This window comes from Pteropus vampyrus, unplaced genomic scaffold, assembly GCF_000151845.1.
Source record: "Pteropus vampyrus isolate Shadow unplaced genomic scaffold, Pvam_2.0 Scaffold30, whole genome shotgun sequence".
Classification (NCBI taxonomy): Eukaryota; Metazoa; Chordata; class Mammalia; order Chiroptera; family Pteropodidae; genus Pteropus; species Pteropus vampyrus.
The window spans coordinates 11,224,577-11,241,448 of NW_011888811.1; the positions used below are offsets into that span (position 1 = coordinate 11,224,577).

Here is a 16,872-nt window from a genome sequence, read left to right on the forward strand (position 1 = left end):
TACCAGGAGGCATTAATGATTCGGCAATGGCTTCCTTTGACAGGGCCATATTTTCCTGGTTAGGAAAAGATGCAAATGAAAATGTGATCAGAAACCCCTCCTTAACTCTTGTTGGCACTGCAGATTCCTTTGCTAAGGCATTAGCTGCCCAGCAAAGATCCTTTGACTCTCTGACCAAAGTTGTTCTCGGCAGCAGAAGAGCCCTTGATTTTTTTAGCTGAGCAAAGAGGTGCCTGTGCTGTGGCCAACACAACCTGCTATATATCTCCTGGATCAACACTTTGGTCACATAAGATCATTGAACAAGCCATTTGGCTTAAAAGGATGACTCTTTCAACGGGGTCTTTTCTGGATTGGTTTGGGTCATGGGTACTATGGCCCTAAAGTACACTCCAAACATTGGGAATTATCCTGCTTATAGTTTTCATAATAATTCCCCTGGTGTTATATTCTCTCAAAAGATTTAAATGCATGTTTGAGCTGCTAACTGCCAAGCAAATGATCGCCCTAAGACTGGGACATCAAAGAGGGAACAAAGAGAATGACTGACTTAAGGATTATGAAACTAAAACTGTGACCTGTGAATGTCATAAAGATTAAGACAAAACGTCATGCCACACCAAGGATCAACAGAGCTGCAGAGAGTTTGATCAGAAGGGAGGAATTGTTAAAAAGAGAACTACTGGCCCAAAATGGCATCATCTGTGCTAGAGCCCATGGTATCAAAACTAGATTTAATATCTAACTGCTGTTTCGACTTCTTCCAGAAATATAATTTTAATCAACCAGTCTAGAATTTCCTGGTTAGAACCAATGAGGTTATCTGTCACATGGGCCCTCTTCATTCTCCATAGGAAGAAGAAGCAATCTGCATAACAAAAACTCTTATCTTTCCTTTCTCCCAAAAGATGTCCTGGTCTAAAAATAATCCTTTCTCCTCTCTTGTTACTAGCTCCCTTGCCCCACCCTCTTCCTATAAAAACCTTCCATTTTGTACAGTCTCTCAGAGCACCATTCCCGTTGCTAGATGGGATGCTGCCCAATTCATAAATCACTTAATAAAGCCAATTAGATCTTCAAATTTATTCAGTAGAATTTTGGTTTTTATACAACAGATTTGGGAGCAATACATATCTGAGCTCAACTGTGCACATTACTTCATACCTCTGAGCTTGAATTCTTCATTTACAGGGATGTTGCTTGTCTTAAAGGATTAAATATGATGGTTAAATTAAATGGTGCTACATATATAATACACAGGGCCTATTGTCAAGTAGGTACTCGACAAAAATTTGTTTAATGTTAAAAGAATGATGGACTTCCCTGATCTGACCCTTAGTTAAAGAAATCCAGGGAAATCTTGGGACTCTCCAAGAGCAGCTTGCTCAGTGTCTGGCTTCGGTAAACAACTCCTCGCCCCACCCGACAAGCCCTAAGACACAGATCCTGGGCTTGTGTCCAGAGGTAAACAAGGGTAGGAAATGGGAGCAGTCAGCCCTATGTGTAGGTAATAAAGCTGTGCATTGTCTTCAGGGAATTTAAAAACAATAAAAATCAGTCTGATTTTAAGGTCACCATGCACTACAATTCTAAACAATGTCACTGATAAAATGCTCCTCCCCACCCCCCACCACCCACGTGTGTCACTAAAGGATTATAAACCATGTCTTGGCTGATTCCCTGCATAGGCCTAACACTTCCCTCTGGATGGGTCAGAAGCCAAACCCATGGACCCATCCAGCAACCAGAGATACTTCTAGATATTTGTATCTATCTATCTAGGGAATTCCTAAAGCCTTTTGGTCCCAAACCGTCTTGAGGAGAACACAGTGTAAGGATAAGAGGTGAAGTTACTTTAGGCCAGCAAGTGTGTAAATAGGCCCAGATAGGAACAAATAATGGGCCCAATTTATCAGACAGACCCTTTCATCCTCCTCTTTCACTGCCTCGTGCTTGATGTTACTCAATGGGCCTAATTTCCTTGAAAATTGAAGGTTGACCCCTGGGTGGCCTTAGGCCTCTATTTGGTTTTTAAACATAAGAAAAGGGTGGGGATAGGGGAAGGGGGGTCACATGTCAAAGCTGGAGCAGCTATCTAGTTCATCTCTTATAAATGGGAAAATTGATGCTGCTCTGAGAGGTAAAGAAATCAGTTGAAGGTCACACAGCAAATGAGTGACAAAGAAGGGAAATGAGCTCCTAACTGTGGCGTTGTGAAAAGTAAGACAGTGCACATAAAACCGTGAGCTCTGTGCTGGCACCTAGTACACAATCAAGCATTAACTACTACTTTAGTGTTGTCGCTGTTGTTGTTGTCATTAAAACGAGACTAGAATCTACATCTCGAGGATTTAGGGCAGGCTCTTCCCAGCACCCAGCTCAGTGGAACTTTTGTGTGAACATCTCTAGTCTGAGACAATCCCCCTCCCCAACTCCAGAGATACTCCCATCCCAACTCTGGGCCCCTCTCTTAAACAGCTCTCCTTTATAATGAGTCAATTTAAAAAAAAAAAAACAAAACTATCTCCTCATCCCTCATGCCCATTGGTTAGTCCAAGATTTAATCTCACTAGCATTGAGCCTTTAAAAAGACATTTCAATGTTAAATCAGAATGTGGTCTCTGGATAGAAACCATCCAATTAACCTGATAGGGTGGTAAAAAAAATTTTTTTTAATTATCTTACATCAGTCATTCACCTCGAAAAAGAAAAGGTCGGTCTTTATCTTAAAAACAAAGAGGACACCTTAATCATGGCAAACCTGCTGAATAAATCAAAACAATAAATTTACAGGAGGCAAATACCCTCTATTAGATAAATTAAGATGAGCGCCTCAATGGGTGCCCATTATCCTGACAGGAGCAAGGAGGAAAGCTTGTCTCTGTCAATCTTCTCTCTGAAAAGGCAGCATTGATTAGACGCTGACACATATTTGTGTCTGAAGAGCAGGAATGAAAACAAACAAAAGGAATGCCTTAGATATCACCTTTCCACTCAATGCACGCAGAACATTTAACCGCCACCTTACAACTTTACACTACCTTTTGTACTCTTTAAAAAAATGTTCATCGTTTTATTCGGCACTCAAGGAAATTCTGTGATATAACAAAAGAAGTCACTTGGTTTTACAGATGAGTAAGTGAAACAGAGCAGCCAGACATGGGATGGACAGGTCATTGATTCATCCACTTGGCAAAGGAATGAATGCTAAGCACTGTGCTAGGTTCTGCAGAGGTGATGGTGAGCAAGAAAGACACACTCTCTGCCTCTACACCCCTAAGAGAGGAGAAAACAGAAGTGCTAGAATAAAGGAAACAGTGGGAGAAGCATCGAAACTGGTCAACGGATCCTGAAGAAGGAACAGAAGGAAGTCAAGCAGAGACTTTGACCCTAGGAGGCAGGCTTAAAAGGGATCCAAGGACGTCAGTAGGTAGGCGATGCGAGGCGAAATTCTAGCCAAGTGTGTGCACACAAAGAAACAGCAGGATACAGGAGACCCCTAAACAAGGAGATGGGAAACAGAATGGTAAATCCAAATGTTTTCATACTCCACAGGTTCCTGGGGCTTCAGAATGTTCTGGAGTTCCATAGTGTTACCACTGAGATGTAGTAAAATTTGTCTACAACATTTGAAAGGTATGGGTGAAGCCAGAACAACTGCTCCTTCTTCCTCCTGTCAGGTGCCTCCTCTGACCTTCTGGTTTGCCTCACCTAGCAACCAGATGAGGCTGAACACACAAGTCCCAAAACCTCCTGCCAGTCTCCCTGCCCATACAGTAGCCAGGACATGCCACAGTCCAGGGGGCTTTGCATCTCACTGGACTGACGTGAAAGGGAAAAGAGCATTTATCTCCTGTCTTCATCTCTAAACTTAAGCCCTGGATCTAAATTGATACACCCAGGCCAGGAAAACAGGATGGCAGATATTAGAGAAAGAGAAGACGCTTCAAAATCCTCTAACGTCGTTTCTATTGACACTTTGAATTGCTTTTTCAAAAAGCACAAATGAGAAATGCCCCCAAATTTAAGGTGTCTCTTTTCTGGGTCGGATTCATGGTTCTTTTGGCGAACACCTATTTTTGAAACAGAGTTTGCATGGGGTATTTTATTTCTACCTTTATTCCCATGATGGTTGGTGGCGGGATGCAGCACAAATGAAACCAGCTTCTGGTCTTCTGGCTCCTTGAGCTTCTCTTTGTCTAATTGCGTCTCAGTCCTTCTCTTGTCAACTTTGAGTTCTCTTCTGTAACCACTTTCTCCCAGCTCCGAGTTCTACTCTTTCTAGTTTATTTTCTAGATCCATAAAATGTTTTGCCTTTCTTAAGTCAACGAATTTTATTAAGTTATTTTGTTATAAGTTGCTACTCCAGCACCCCTTCAACAGCTGCCATAAATTCCTAACACAATTCCTCTGTGCTTCGTTACCGTGAAGACTGTGCAGCTTTTACGACATCACTACAGGTGCAGAAACGGTGCCAGCAAGCTCAGAATCATAAAGTAAAAAGCACTAGCCACAATCCTCTGAGCCAAACTCCCACTCAATCAGGCAAATGAAGTTTCTCTTGTGCCGCATGAGAGCTCTAAGATTACAATGGATATGGCTCTACTCTTTATATTCTTAGCAGTATCTACTGTCAACCTGTGGTCTGGGGCCACTGTTGGCCAATAAAAAGTCTTTATTGATTTATTTAACAAGTATATAGTACTTGCTATTTATAAATTCCATCCTCAGTTCCTTTGTATAAAAAAACTATTTTCATTGAACATATTACAGTCTGAAATTATGTTTTTATCTTTGTTTATTGTCTGCCTCTCTTAACAAAATATATGTTCTATGAGAACAAAGCCTTCAATGCTTTTTCCCAGAACTGTCTCCCCAGTGCACAGTGCCTGATACATAGTAGTCAATAAATATTTATTAGATGGATGGATGAATGGATAGATGAATAGTGATGAGGTAAAGGCACTGTAAGGACTACTCAATCCACTTAAGGATTTTACAAATGGAACAGATTTTTCATGCCTTTCTGTTTACAATACAATTATGACTAGGTTTTTCACTTGCACATAAATGTGTTTTTGTTTTGTTTTGTTTTAGTTTCTTTTTTTTGTTTTTTGTTTGTTTGGTTTTTTTGCCTCATACCAGGCACCACATAATTTGGCTCTCAGTCAAACAAGTTCTTCTCTTCTCTGCCTCTATGAGGGGAATATGGTCACACATATTAAAGGTCAACGTTGAAGATGTCATTGGCAAGGCTGGGAAATTTAACAGGCTGGGAAAGTTTAAATACTGGTTTCTGAAAACTTCTGGGGCACCGAACTGAATTAGAACATATTTAATGGCATTTGATTTATACTAAGAATCTGGGAAATCTGGTAAGAAATATGCAGCTTAAAAAAGAATAGCATCAGACTTCCGGTCAAAATGGCAGAGAAGGTAAACGCTGTGCTTGCCTCCTCTCACGACCACATCAAAACTACCACTAAACTACAGAATAACCATCATTGGGAGTTGCCTGAACTCTAGTCGAACAGTCATCCTACAACTGAGGACACACAGAAGAGGCCACCTGAAGGCTGATAGGAGAAGCGGAGAAACGAAACAGGCTGGTCCCACACCTGCGTGTAGCGGTTGAGAATCAGGAGAAATATGTCAGCTGCAGAAGTCCCTACAGGGGGGGAGGGGTCCCAGCCCCATACCAGGATCCCCAGCCCAGGGTTCCAGTGCTGGGAAGAGAAGTTCCCACAACTTCTGGCTGTGAAAACCAGTGAAGGTTGTGGCTGAGTGAGACAGAGGGCTGAGGTAGTCGCAGACTTTCCTCTTAAGGGGTCCCGCACATGAACTTACTCAGTGACGGACTCACTCACTCAGCTCCAGCTCTGGGACAGTGGCTCAAAAGTCTCTAGAGACATATGGGGAGAGGGACTAAATTGTCTGGCTTCAAGGCAAGGGCTAGAGGGGTAGCTTTCTCCCGGACATGAGTGCTGGCAGAGGGCGTTGCTCCTTTGTTGAGCCCTCCCCAACCTGGCTTACCAACCCAGGCCCCACCATATCTGAGTCTCCGTCAACATAGCTAACACTGTTGGCCCCACCCTGGTGATTCTCTGAGACCGCGCCCCTCTCAATGTGCGTGCCAATCCAAGCCACTTCTAGTGGATTTTCCATACAAATGGCCTGTCTTGGCTAATGTTGTGGACTTTCCTAAAATCTCTCAAAGGTTCACAAAACCTAAACAAGCAGCATCTGGCCTCAGTGTGCCCCATACCTCTCGCTGAGCAGCCCCAAGCCCGGCACTAACTTGGCCTCTCGAGGCACTTCCAAGCCCAGCATGGGTGGAAGCTATCTGCAGATTGTTTGATGGCTTATGGCAGGTGGCCCCAGGCAGGGCACAGCCTTCAGCTGAAATCGGTCTGTGGCAGGGCCCCTCCCAGTAGGCCCTGGCCTACAGTCCTGGTGGCTGGCTTCAGTCTGAGCCAGAGCACCAGCTGGGGTCACATCTGAGGACGACACACCCAAAGGACGGACAGACAGGATAGGCACCAGAGCCCTGCTAAAGCGAATCCTGCTCTATAGGGTCATCCCCTGCACAACTGCTCTTCCACTGATCATGACCAGTCATCACAACCAATCAGCCTGAGAGTCAATCCCTCCCTTTAATGTACAAACAGCAAACAAGGCTCAACTACAAAAAGAAGACACGCACAACCCATACAAGGGACACACCTGGAGAACCCAGCTCAGGAAACCAAGGAAGACTGTGCCACTGGGACCCACAGCACATCTACTACATAAGGCCACCCTGCTAAGACCGGGGGACAGAGCAACCCTACCTAATACATGGAACAAACACAAGTAGGTACTCAAAATGAGAAGGCAAAGAAACATGTTCCAAATGAAAGAATAGAACACAGCTCCAGAAAAAGAACTAAATAAAATGGAGACAAGCAATGTGCCAGATGCAGAGTTCAAAACACTTGTTGTAAGAATGCTTAATGAATTTAGGGGTAGAGTAGATGAACTCAGACTTAGAGAGAGAGAAAACATAAAAAAGAACCATTCAGAAATGAAGAATATAGTAACTGAAATGAAGAATACATTAGAAGGAATCAACAGTGGATTAGATAAAGCAGAGGATAAAATCAGCAATTTGGAAGATAACATAGCAGAAAAGACCCAATCAGAACAGCAACAATAAAAAAAATCTCCCCCCGCCCCCCAAAAATGAGGATAGTCTAAGGTGCCTCTGGGACAACATCAAGTGTACCAACATTCACATCATAGGGATATCACAAGGAGAAGATAAGAGAGCAAGAAATTAAAAATATTTTTGAAGAAATAATGATGGAAAACTTCCTTAACCTGAAAAAAGAAATAGACATACAAGCCCAGGAAGCACAGAGTCCCAAACAAGATGAATCCAAAGATGCCCACATCAAGACACGTCATAATTAAAATGCCAAAGGTTGAAGAAAAAGAGAGAATCTTAAAAGCAGCAAGAGAAAAGCAGTTAGTTACCTACAAGGGAACTCCTATAAGATTGTCAGTTGATTTCTCGACAGAAACTTCTCAGGCCAGAAGGGATTGGTAGGAAATATTCAAAGCGATGAAAAGCAAGGACCTACGATGAACATTGCTCTACCCAGTAAAGCTATTATTTAGAATCAAAAGACAAATAAAGAGCTTCCCAGACAAGAAAAAGCTAAAGGAGTTCATTGCCAAGCTAGTATTACAGGAAATGTTAGAGAGACTTCTTTAGGAAGAAGAAAAAAGAAAAAAAGAAAAACACATATGAATAATAAAATGGCAATAACTATATATCTAGCAACAATTACTTTAAATGTAAATTGATTAAATGCTCCAATCAAAAGATAAGATGGCTGAATGGATAAGAAAACAAGACTCACAAATACTGCCTACAAGAAACTCACTTCAGATCGAAAGACAAACACAGGCTGAAAGTAAAGGGATGAAAAAAGATGTTTCATGAATATGGACACAAACATAAAAAGGCTAGGGTAGCAATACTTATACCAGACAAAATAGACTTTAAAACAAAGGCTATCACAAGATATAAAGAAAGACCCAGTTATCCCACATCTGGGTAGTTATGTAAAGAAACCCAAAAAAGTACACCTTGAAGGGACAGGTGAATCCATATGTTCATTGCAGCTTTATTTTTAGTAGCCAAGATATGGAAGCATCTTGGGTGTCCATCAATGAATGAATGGATAAAGGAGAGGTGGTATATATATACAATGGAATATTACTCAACCATAAAAAAGAATGAAATCTTGCCATTTGCAACAACATGGATGGACCTAGAGGGTATTGTGCTGAGTAGAATAAGTCAGACAGAGAAAGACAAATGTCATATGTGGAATCTAAAGAACGGGATAAACAAACAACAGAAACAAGTTCATAGAGAGCATTTTGATGGTTGTCAGATTGTGGGTGGGGGGATGGGTGAAGGGGGGAGGGGATTAAGAGGTACATATTGTTAGTTACAAAATAGTCATGAGATGTAGAGTATAGCATAGGAAATATAGTCAGTAGTATTGTAATAACTATGTATAGTGTCAGATGGGTACTGGATTTATCAGGGTAATAACTTTATGAGTTATATAAATGTCTAATCACTGTGTTATACACCTGAAACTAATATAACATTGTATGTCAACTACAATTGAAAAAAATAAAAATTTAAAAATTTTTAAAATAAATACCGGGGGGAAAGGACCAATAGTATCATTTATTGATTTATGGTGTTGGGTGACATAAAGGATTTTGTCTAATGAAAAAATGGAGTTTCTCAGATATACACACACACACACACACACACACACACACACATATACATATATATGTATGTGTGTGTGTGTGTGTGTGTGTGTGTGTGTGTGTGTATAACTGAAAACCACTCTAGATAATTTTAAGGTTCTTCTATTTCTAACCTCAACAATTTTCCCATTTCCACTCAAGGACTCCACATTCTTCTTCCCATATATCTTCCAATTTGTAAAATAAGCCTAATATATTTACAATGGAGCTCTATATCTTATTTACATGGATTCCTCAAAATGAGAATATCACCATTATTATACAGATGTCTAACTTTAAAATTTTTTTGATCTTTATGACATACTTGTGAATTTTGTATGATAGACTATCTCTTGTCCCCCAAATTGGTATTTGTGAAAATTCAAATGCTGAGGTTTGTCCAAATCACACAGTAGGATATGACTAAGCCAAGGCCAGACCTAATTCCTAATCTTGCAGTCTCTGCACTGGTTGAGGATGGCATAATGAATGACATTCTTCCCTCCCCCACCCATGGTAGGCATTACTAATCAACCACTGCCCTCCTTCCCATTGTGCCTAGAGGCAACTTTATTTAGAAGCCACTACTAATCAATGTTGGATTGAAATCTGAGAGTTAAAACCTATCTGCCTTCACTATACTAACCAAGTTCCCTCTGCAAATTAGGAAGCAATACAGAGTGAAAATTGCTGCTTACAAAAGGAAAATGAGCATTAGAGGAATACAAGGAAGGTGAGTTACTAGCACAGGAGATGGAATGAATTTTGAATTTTACATTCTATAGTTGCCTGAAAGTTATAAGACCTGGGTTTAATTTTCCTCTAGTTGCTGTAGGAAATAGGAATGAATCATTGTCACCACCATGAAATATTCAACTGTTACATGCAAATGGTTGTTAATTACATTCCCTGCTTCCATTAAAAAGGTAAATGACTATTTCAACCTCTCCCTGGGTGACCACTATGTACATATTCTGTCACTAATTCCTCTATGAAAACATTTAAATGGTGTTTTTTACAATCAACCCAGCTTTAAAGGGGCAGCTTTAGAGGTGATGTGCTAACTTTGAAATAACATCTTACATAAACTCAAATGATCCTAAGTTATGAGAAAACAAACATAGAGGCATCTTAGACTCTTTGTTGGGTGATTCATTCTTATTCTTAATTTAGCAAAAATGTTAAATAATAATAAAACTGATAACACGCTGAAGCCGTGAGTCAGCCAACACCAACAGATCGTTCCTCTTCGGTGGACTGACTGCATCTTTTCCATTTTCTCCCAGTAAAGAGTTTTAAGAAAAGACGCTTCTTAAATTAGCACTTAGCAGAAATAAAAATGTATTTATTACTTGCTGGAAAACTAGAACAAAAATAGAAATGTGACTGTGTTCAGGGATTGATGACTTTCCCAGAATTCCAACCTAAACAAAGGTTGTTGAAATCATCTATATCTGAGAACACACTCCTTTGGTGTTCTGCAAAAAGTTCCCCCCCAAAAAAACTTCTGTAAACTGAAAATAAACATTTTCCCTGCACTGACTAATCTCTGTGCCTAACCTGAGCAGATGGAGCATCGGAGGGATCTACAACTTGAGATCACTGAGTCTTTTCCTATTTAATTGTACTTTGCAAGCAGATTGTATTCTCAGGCACCTGTGGCCAGTTGGCATGTGAGAAGTAGCCCATCTTGTTTGAAAAGGTCATCCAATTTGGAGGTCACCCACTTCAGCTGTAATTATGACCTCCTTCCCCCAGATTATCCTTAAAGACACATGCCTGGTACATCCTGGACATCAGCAGGACTTCCATTTTGACTCTTCTGGCTAACCCCCAAACTCAAATCTCTCTAACTTGGCCATACTTCCTACCATTTATTAAGCACTATTATATGCTTGGTACTGTCCTCAGAGCTTTATGGATGTCATCTCATAAGAACTCTAAGTAGGAGGTAGGTGGCTAAGGTCGTATCCATTTTACAAATGAGGAAAACAAGGCTAAGAGAGATGAAATGATTTCTCCCAAGTTACCCAGCCAGTAAGTGGCAAAGTGTGAATTAAAAGCCAAAATCCAAAGCTTTTGCACTAAATTCTATGTAATCTTGCCTCATAGCCAATGACATTTCATTCAGACACTCAAAGAAATGATAGATGTTGGATTCTGTCATGGTCTTTCACCCATGTTGCCATGTTGAACCAGAAAAAAAAAAAAAAGAAAATTAATATCAGGATCCAAAACATTAAGGAGATTATCTTCTTACTATTATCAACAATGGCTTAAAATGAAAATGTTATGAACATCTGTATTTTGGTTACTCAGAAGATGAAATTCTTTTTCATGTTTGAGGAATTTTCTCCATCTGAAGCATCTTATTAGGAGGCAGAGTCCAAAAATGTGATGTTTGCCTTCCTAATCAGCCTTGAAGAGAGGACATGGGGCATGGCCTGGGCCCATTTGCTCAGTTAGTTCCACCCAGGACTTTAAAACAGCAGATAGAGATACAGAGAAGTAGAGAGTGTCAAGAATCTATTCTGAGGGCAAGTGGTGGAAAAGAATACCCTGTTCCCAGGGTAAGTTGTGTCAGTGGTGTCCAGGGTACTAGCAACAACCACACAGGCTGTGGTGTCCAGGCTGATGGCAGCAAGTACTAGGACCTCGCCAGTCTAGTTCTATGGTGAGGGTCTGTCTGCAATTCTAGCCTTGCTCCTGGACACACAGTTACCCAGGCTTTTAGGCCATGTGGGGATTGCCCCATGCTCTTTCAACACACTTCTTCTCTGATTATGTCAGTCAGTTTCTGTTTCTTACTCTAACTAGACCAGGGAAGCAGAAATGCAGGATCACAAATGTCTCCATTCTCCACAATCCCTTATCATATAAGCTTATGATAAAATCCCGAATCCGGAACTTCTACACCCATACATAAGATTATCTGCCTAAGAGTAAAGGTCAACTCTGAATGAATTCATCTGCGCATCCACTGCAGCTAAATGGACCAAGCCTGCAGATGCCTCTAACAGGTCAGGTTTCTTCCTAGCAGCGTGGAGCTAGATCCCAGCAAAAGACTATCGGGTTTGCTGAAATACAAGTACCCTGGGGAGCAGGATAATGTGTCTCCAGATTAAAAAATATATATTTGACTAATACTAAACAAGGCAAGGAAATTTCCTATGTGAAGAAGACTTTTTGTGAAAGAAAACATCCTTCAAAAATCAAGTGCATAAAAGCTGAAACACGCAGGGTGCATCAGTCCCTGTGCTTTGCAATCTATGCCTTTTTGCCCTTTCAAAGCTGTGTGCCTTTGTGGAGTGGTTTGTAAACATGTACATGCTACAAAATGATGTTTAAATGTTTTTTACCCAAAAATCTTACCCCTTAAAATTCCCAGCTGCTTATAATTGTGTTCCTGGTAAGATGGCCACACATACTTTTTCATTCAACTATATAATTCATCAAATGTTTTCAATGTGTTAAGCACTTTGCTAGGCCTAACAAACAGAGATGAATCAGGATGGTCCTTGTCCCTGAGAACTCTTGGGCTATTTCAGAAAGGCCTTCAGCAACAGATACAATGCAGTGTGACAAAAGCTAACAAAAAGAAATACAAAGTATGAGAGGAACAATGATGATGGAGGAGCTGCCTGGGGAAACCTAGGAAAACCAGGCATATTTTTAAAAACCTCAAAGGGAAAAATATTATAAAGTTGACTCAATTAATAAGCCATCGATTTTGTTGTTTTACATACTACAAGTGCCTACACACATTTTATCCATCCTAATAACACGCGGATCTCCCTCTGGGGATGCAGCAGCACACTTTGTGTAAAATAGAGGGAGAGTAATTCCAGGTACCCACCTCCCAATACAGATGCTAAAGTCGCCAGAGCCTTCCTCTCCCCACTTTCAAAACAGCCAGAAAGCAGAACTGTGGCCTGTGCTCGCCCAGCGGGACCTTCTTCTGGGACTTTGAGTCTGGAACGAACACTGCAGGGAGAGAAGGAAGAGTTGATGGTAGACCAACAGGTAGACAAGACAGGCTCTTTTGGCCATGAAGCCATTGCTGTGGTTCCTGCTGCCCAGTCTTCCTGAGTCCTGTTTGGTTCCTGCCCTTCCCTAAACCTGGTCCTCCAACCTGACCTGTACTCCAAGAACCTCCCATAGTTTCTCCCTACGGGATTCAGCTCCATTAAATTCCAACTGCTTAAGTAGCTAAGATCTTTGCAAGCAAGGATCCTTTATAGCTGGAGCTGTCATGGCAGGATGCAGAGCACAACAAAGCTCTCCTCGGTTCTGGTCACCTCCACCTTGCCAAAGACTACCAACCATTTTTTCTTCCTCTACTACTTCCACATTCCTTTTATCTTTCATCTTCCCCATCAAGTGTTTAGCAGCTCGATTCCTCATTTGAAAATCTACAGCCTCAAAACTGAAGAAGTTATTTCACATGAGAATTTAGAGCTGAGTCTAGGTACTGGTTAATGATGAGCCACGCATACACTCTCCTGAGCCTTTGAAAACCATTAAATGTAATGTTGCAGGGCTGTCCACACATAGATTATTTACCTGGAAAATGATGTTAGACCTCAACTATCCTTGCTTCAGTTTTATGGGTAATTAAGCCAAAAGTACTGCCAGGGCTTGAGGATCAATTAAATTGAATGTATGGAATAGAGTGTCCATCTCCACAACTGGTTTTGAAAGGTGTTGGGGGCTTACCGTCCAGATGGAGTGGCTACAAGAGCTTTATGCTCAGTCTTCATGCACAAAGTAAATGGGCTAACAACAGAGAGTTATTGCTGAGAATAATAGGCAGTTACTACTCTATGTATCAAGTGTTTCATGAGGGCAGAGACCAAATCTACTTTGTTCAGTGCCAAATTCCCAAAGCCTAACTAACCCATTGGAGCAAGTACTCATTATCTATTTTTTGAATCAGTGAACATCAGGCATTGAGCTAAAGCCTTTATCTACATTATTGCATTTAATCCTCGAAACACTGTGGCAGGTATTATTCTCCATCTATAGAAGATGTGACACTGGAGGCTCTAAGGGGGTTAGGACTTGAATCCAGGCTTAAGCAACTCTAAAGCTTGCTCATGTTGTTAAGCAACGTGCTGTGCTACTGTGCTGCTGTGCCCTATGCTGCGTAAGCACTGCCACCAAGGATTCCACTGTGCAATGGAGGAGCAGATATGGACAGAACTATTATTGCAGGCAGTTAAGCAGCATAGGGTTAAGGAGTGAGCCACAGGTGATGCTCACATGACGCTGCCACTACCTCCATTGACAAGTGTCACTTGACTGCTCACGTGACTATCTATTGCCACCATCTCCTCCATGATTTCCATTTTCAGGTTTGTTCACCTAATATCCATTCATCACGCTGCTGGAAATGGAATAGTCCTACCATACAATTAAGTTATTTCATTCTGCCTAAAACTGTTCCCTGGTTTTGCTATCGCCCTTAGGATAAAGTCAAAAGCCTTGCTACTCAAAGTGTGGTCCATGGATCAGCCCGATTGTTATCACCTGGAATCTTGTTAGAAATGCAGAATCTTGGGTTCCACCCCAGACCTTCTGAATCCAAATCTGCATTTTTAACAAGATTTGCAAGTGATTCATAAGCAGATTAAAGTTAATGAATCCTTCAAGGTCATATGACCTGGCAACCTCTAGAGCCAAATTTCCAAACTCTTCACACATCATACTCCAGCCACTCAGAATATCTCTGTTCCTTGCATATGCCAACTCTCTCCACGCGACAGGACTTCATATGTGCTGTTTCCGTCCTTCCATCCTCCTTTTGTCATGGCAGTACCTTCCTCATTCCTCCAGCCTTAGTTTTTAAATATCAATCTTCTCCAGAAGCCACCCTGCTCATCACCCCTGTTCCCAGCCCTAGCTATGTTAGATGTCCTTACAATGAAGGCTCACAGCCCAATGTCATACCCACTTGCAGTTTCATATTAAATATTTATCTCGCTCCAGTAAAATAAGGAAGGGACTGAGTCTTTGCTCTCATCACATCCCTAGCGCCTACAGTAATGCTTGGCATAAAGTACTTAATAAAATCAATCGCTCTGTTAAAAAACAATATTCAACTTCCTAATTGTACTGTCATCCAGCCCACATTTCTACCTTTAATCCCCCCAAATTGAAAAAAAGGTGCATGAAATATATTTCAACAACATTTCTCTCCCTATTGACTTTCGTGAGGAATCAATAGTAGAGGTGACTGATAGTTTATGTCAATGTACACACTCATGCATGCTCACCTACACGAAATAATAGCAATTATTCATTCAGATAAAGGGAGAAGGAATTTATACACTTGAGTCAAAAGGGCTGGTGGAAGAGCATTAGAAAAGAAAATTAAGTCCCTGCTACATGTGCTGATTCATGAAGCTATTGTAGGAATACCCATGAAGCTTCAGGAAGAGATGGAAAGGTAAGAAAATATTTAACAAACAGGGTACAAAAAAAGAAATGCTATGGGTTTATCCAGTGCCATCTGTCTCTAATTTTCTTAATAGCTCAGAAAAACTCTGAAGAACAAGTGAAAAATTAGAGAATTTTTTAAAACTTGTGACAAAACACAGCCAGAGAGAGGTTACATTAAAATGGCAGAATGTGGAAGATTCTTCTTACCCATGGTGATAATCTAAATCATCTCTTTTTGCCAAATCCAATGAGGCTGTCTTTATGCCATTTTGTACAATATGCGTGAATTAACATAAAGTTACTGACACATTCATATAACACAAAATAAAGTTAAATTGGATTGTCATAAAATCCCCCAGGAAGAGTCACCAGGGTAGTGTGAGAGAAGATAAGCTAACTAACTTCAAAGCTTACAAAGCTTTTAGTTTAGGCAACTTCCAAGATGCCAGCGCATGCCTTCGAGCTCCAAGTCTGATATTGTCACCCCCTCAGCTCTGGGAGGGATGATAAGCACATGGTTGACATACAGCCAGCGTCCATAACAGGTTCTACTAGCAATCTTGTCCCCCTTACCAGATGTGAGTTCCAAAAGCTCGTCCACATCATGTTCCCGGCAGCCACCATTAACTGATCAGGACCAGCATCCAAAATGAACTTTCTTTGCCTTGGCTTATTTAGAGCATTATGCCCTTCTTAAGTATAAAGCTAATTTTCTCCCTCCTTCCCACGTAGCTACACATTTGGCTCAACTCCCCTGATCTGTCAACCAAAGATTTTGATTTGAACCAAAATACCCTTTCCATGCACATTTCAAACTTAGAGGTCTTCTCTGAATCAAGTCAAATGTTAACCTATTTAATGCCTTTCTTTTTATCATGCTTTTAACTTTTTTGAAAGCATTCTAAATTACATCACTATTTCATTCTCAGAAAAATCCCTGAGAGCTAGGTTAACCAATTAGTATTATCTCCAAGAGAAGTAAGGCCCAGACAGTCGAAATCACAGAAAATCACTCAGTGAGTTAGAGGTTGCCTGGCCACTTCACACCTTTCGTACATCACCACATCTCCCAGGGGGTACTTCCTCCTCCCAGGTTACTCTTCTCCATTTGAACACCACACACACACACACACACACACACACACATGCACACACACGCACACACACGCACACAAAGAGATAAATCTACACACACACAAAGATGCATATTTGCCCAGAGAGAGAGAGACATGGACAGATAGACACAGAGAGATATGGAGGTATATACTCAGAAAGATACACAGGGAGACACGAAGAGATGCACACACACAGACACACAAAGAGACACACACAGGGACATATCCACACACAACGACCCACACACAGAGACATACAAATCCAGACACACACAAAGGCACACAGACACAGAGGTAGAGGTACATACACACTTTCATTTCATCAGCCCAGGGTAGAAAATCCCATTTTTCTGTGGGACTTTACCAATGATGTTAAGCCATGGAGAACATCCTAGCCCCTGACTTTGTTCCATAAAGAACAGGCCTCCCTCTGTGAGCTCGATGATAAGAGCATGTTAGATGGGAGATTATGGCTCTTAGCAGAACTGGCATGTGGCG

At 41.2% G+C, this 16,872-nt stretch overlaps 1 protein-coding gene across 2 annotated transcripts in view; it reads right to left on the reverse strand.

Moving 5' to 3' along the window:
- The window catches only part of SGCD (sarcoglycan delta), a 1,401,159-nt gene that overhangs the window by 1,298,316 nt on the left and 85,971 nt on the right, over window positions 1–16,872 (reverse strand). For both annotated transcript variants that reach the window (XM_023528634.1, XM_023528637.1), the window contains one exon: window positions 12,675–12,802. The gene's annotated coding sequence lies outside the window, so the exon portion shown is untranslated. The remainder of the gene's footprint in view (window positions 1–12,674; window positions 12,803–16,872) is intronic.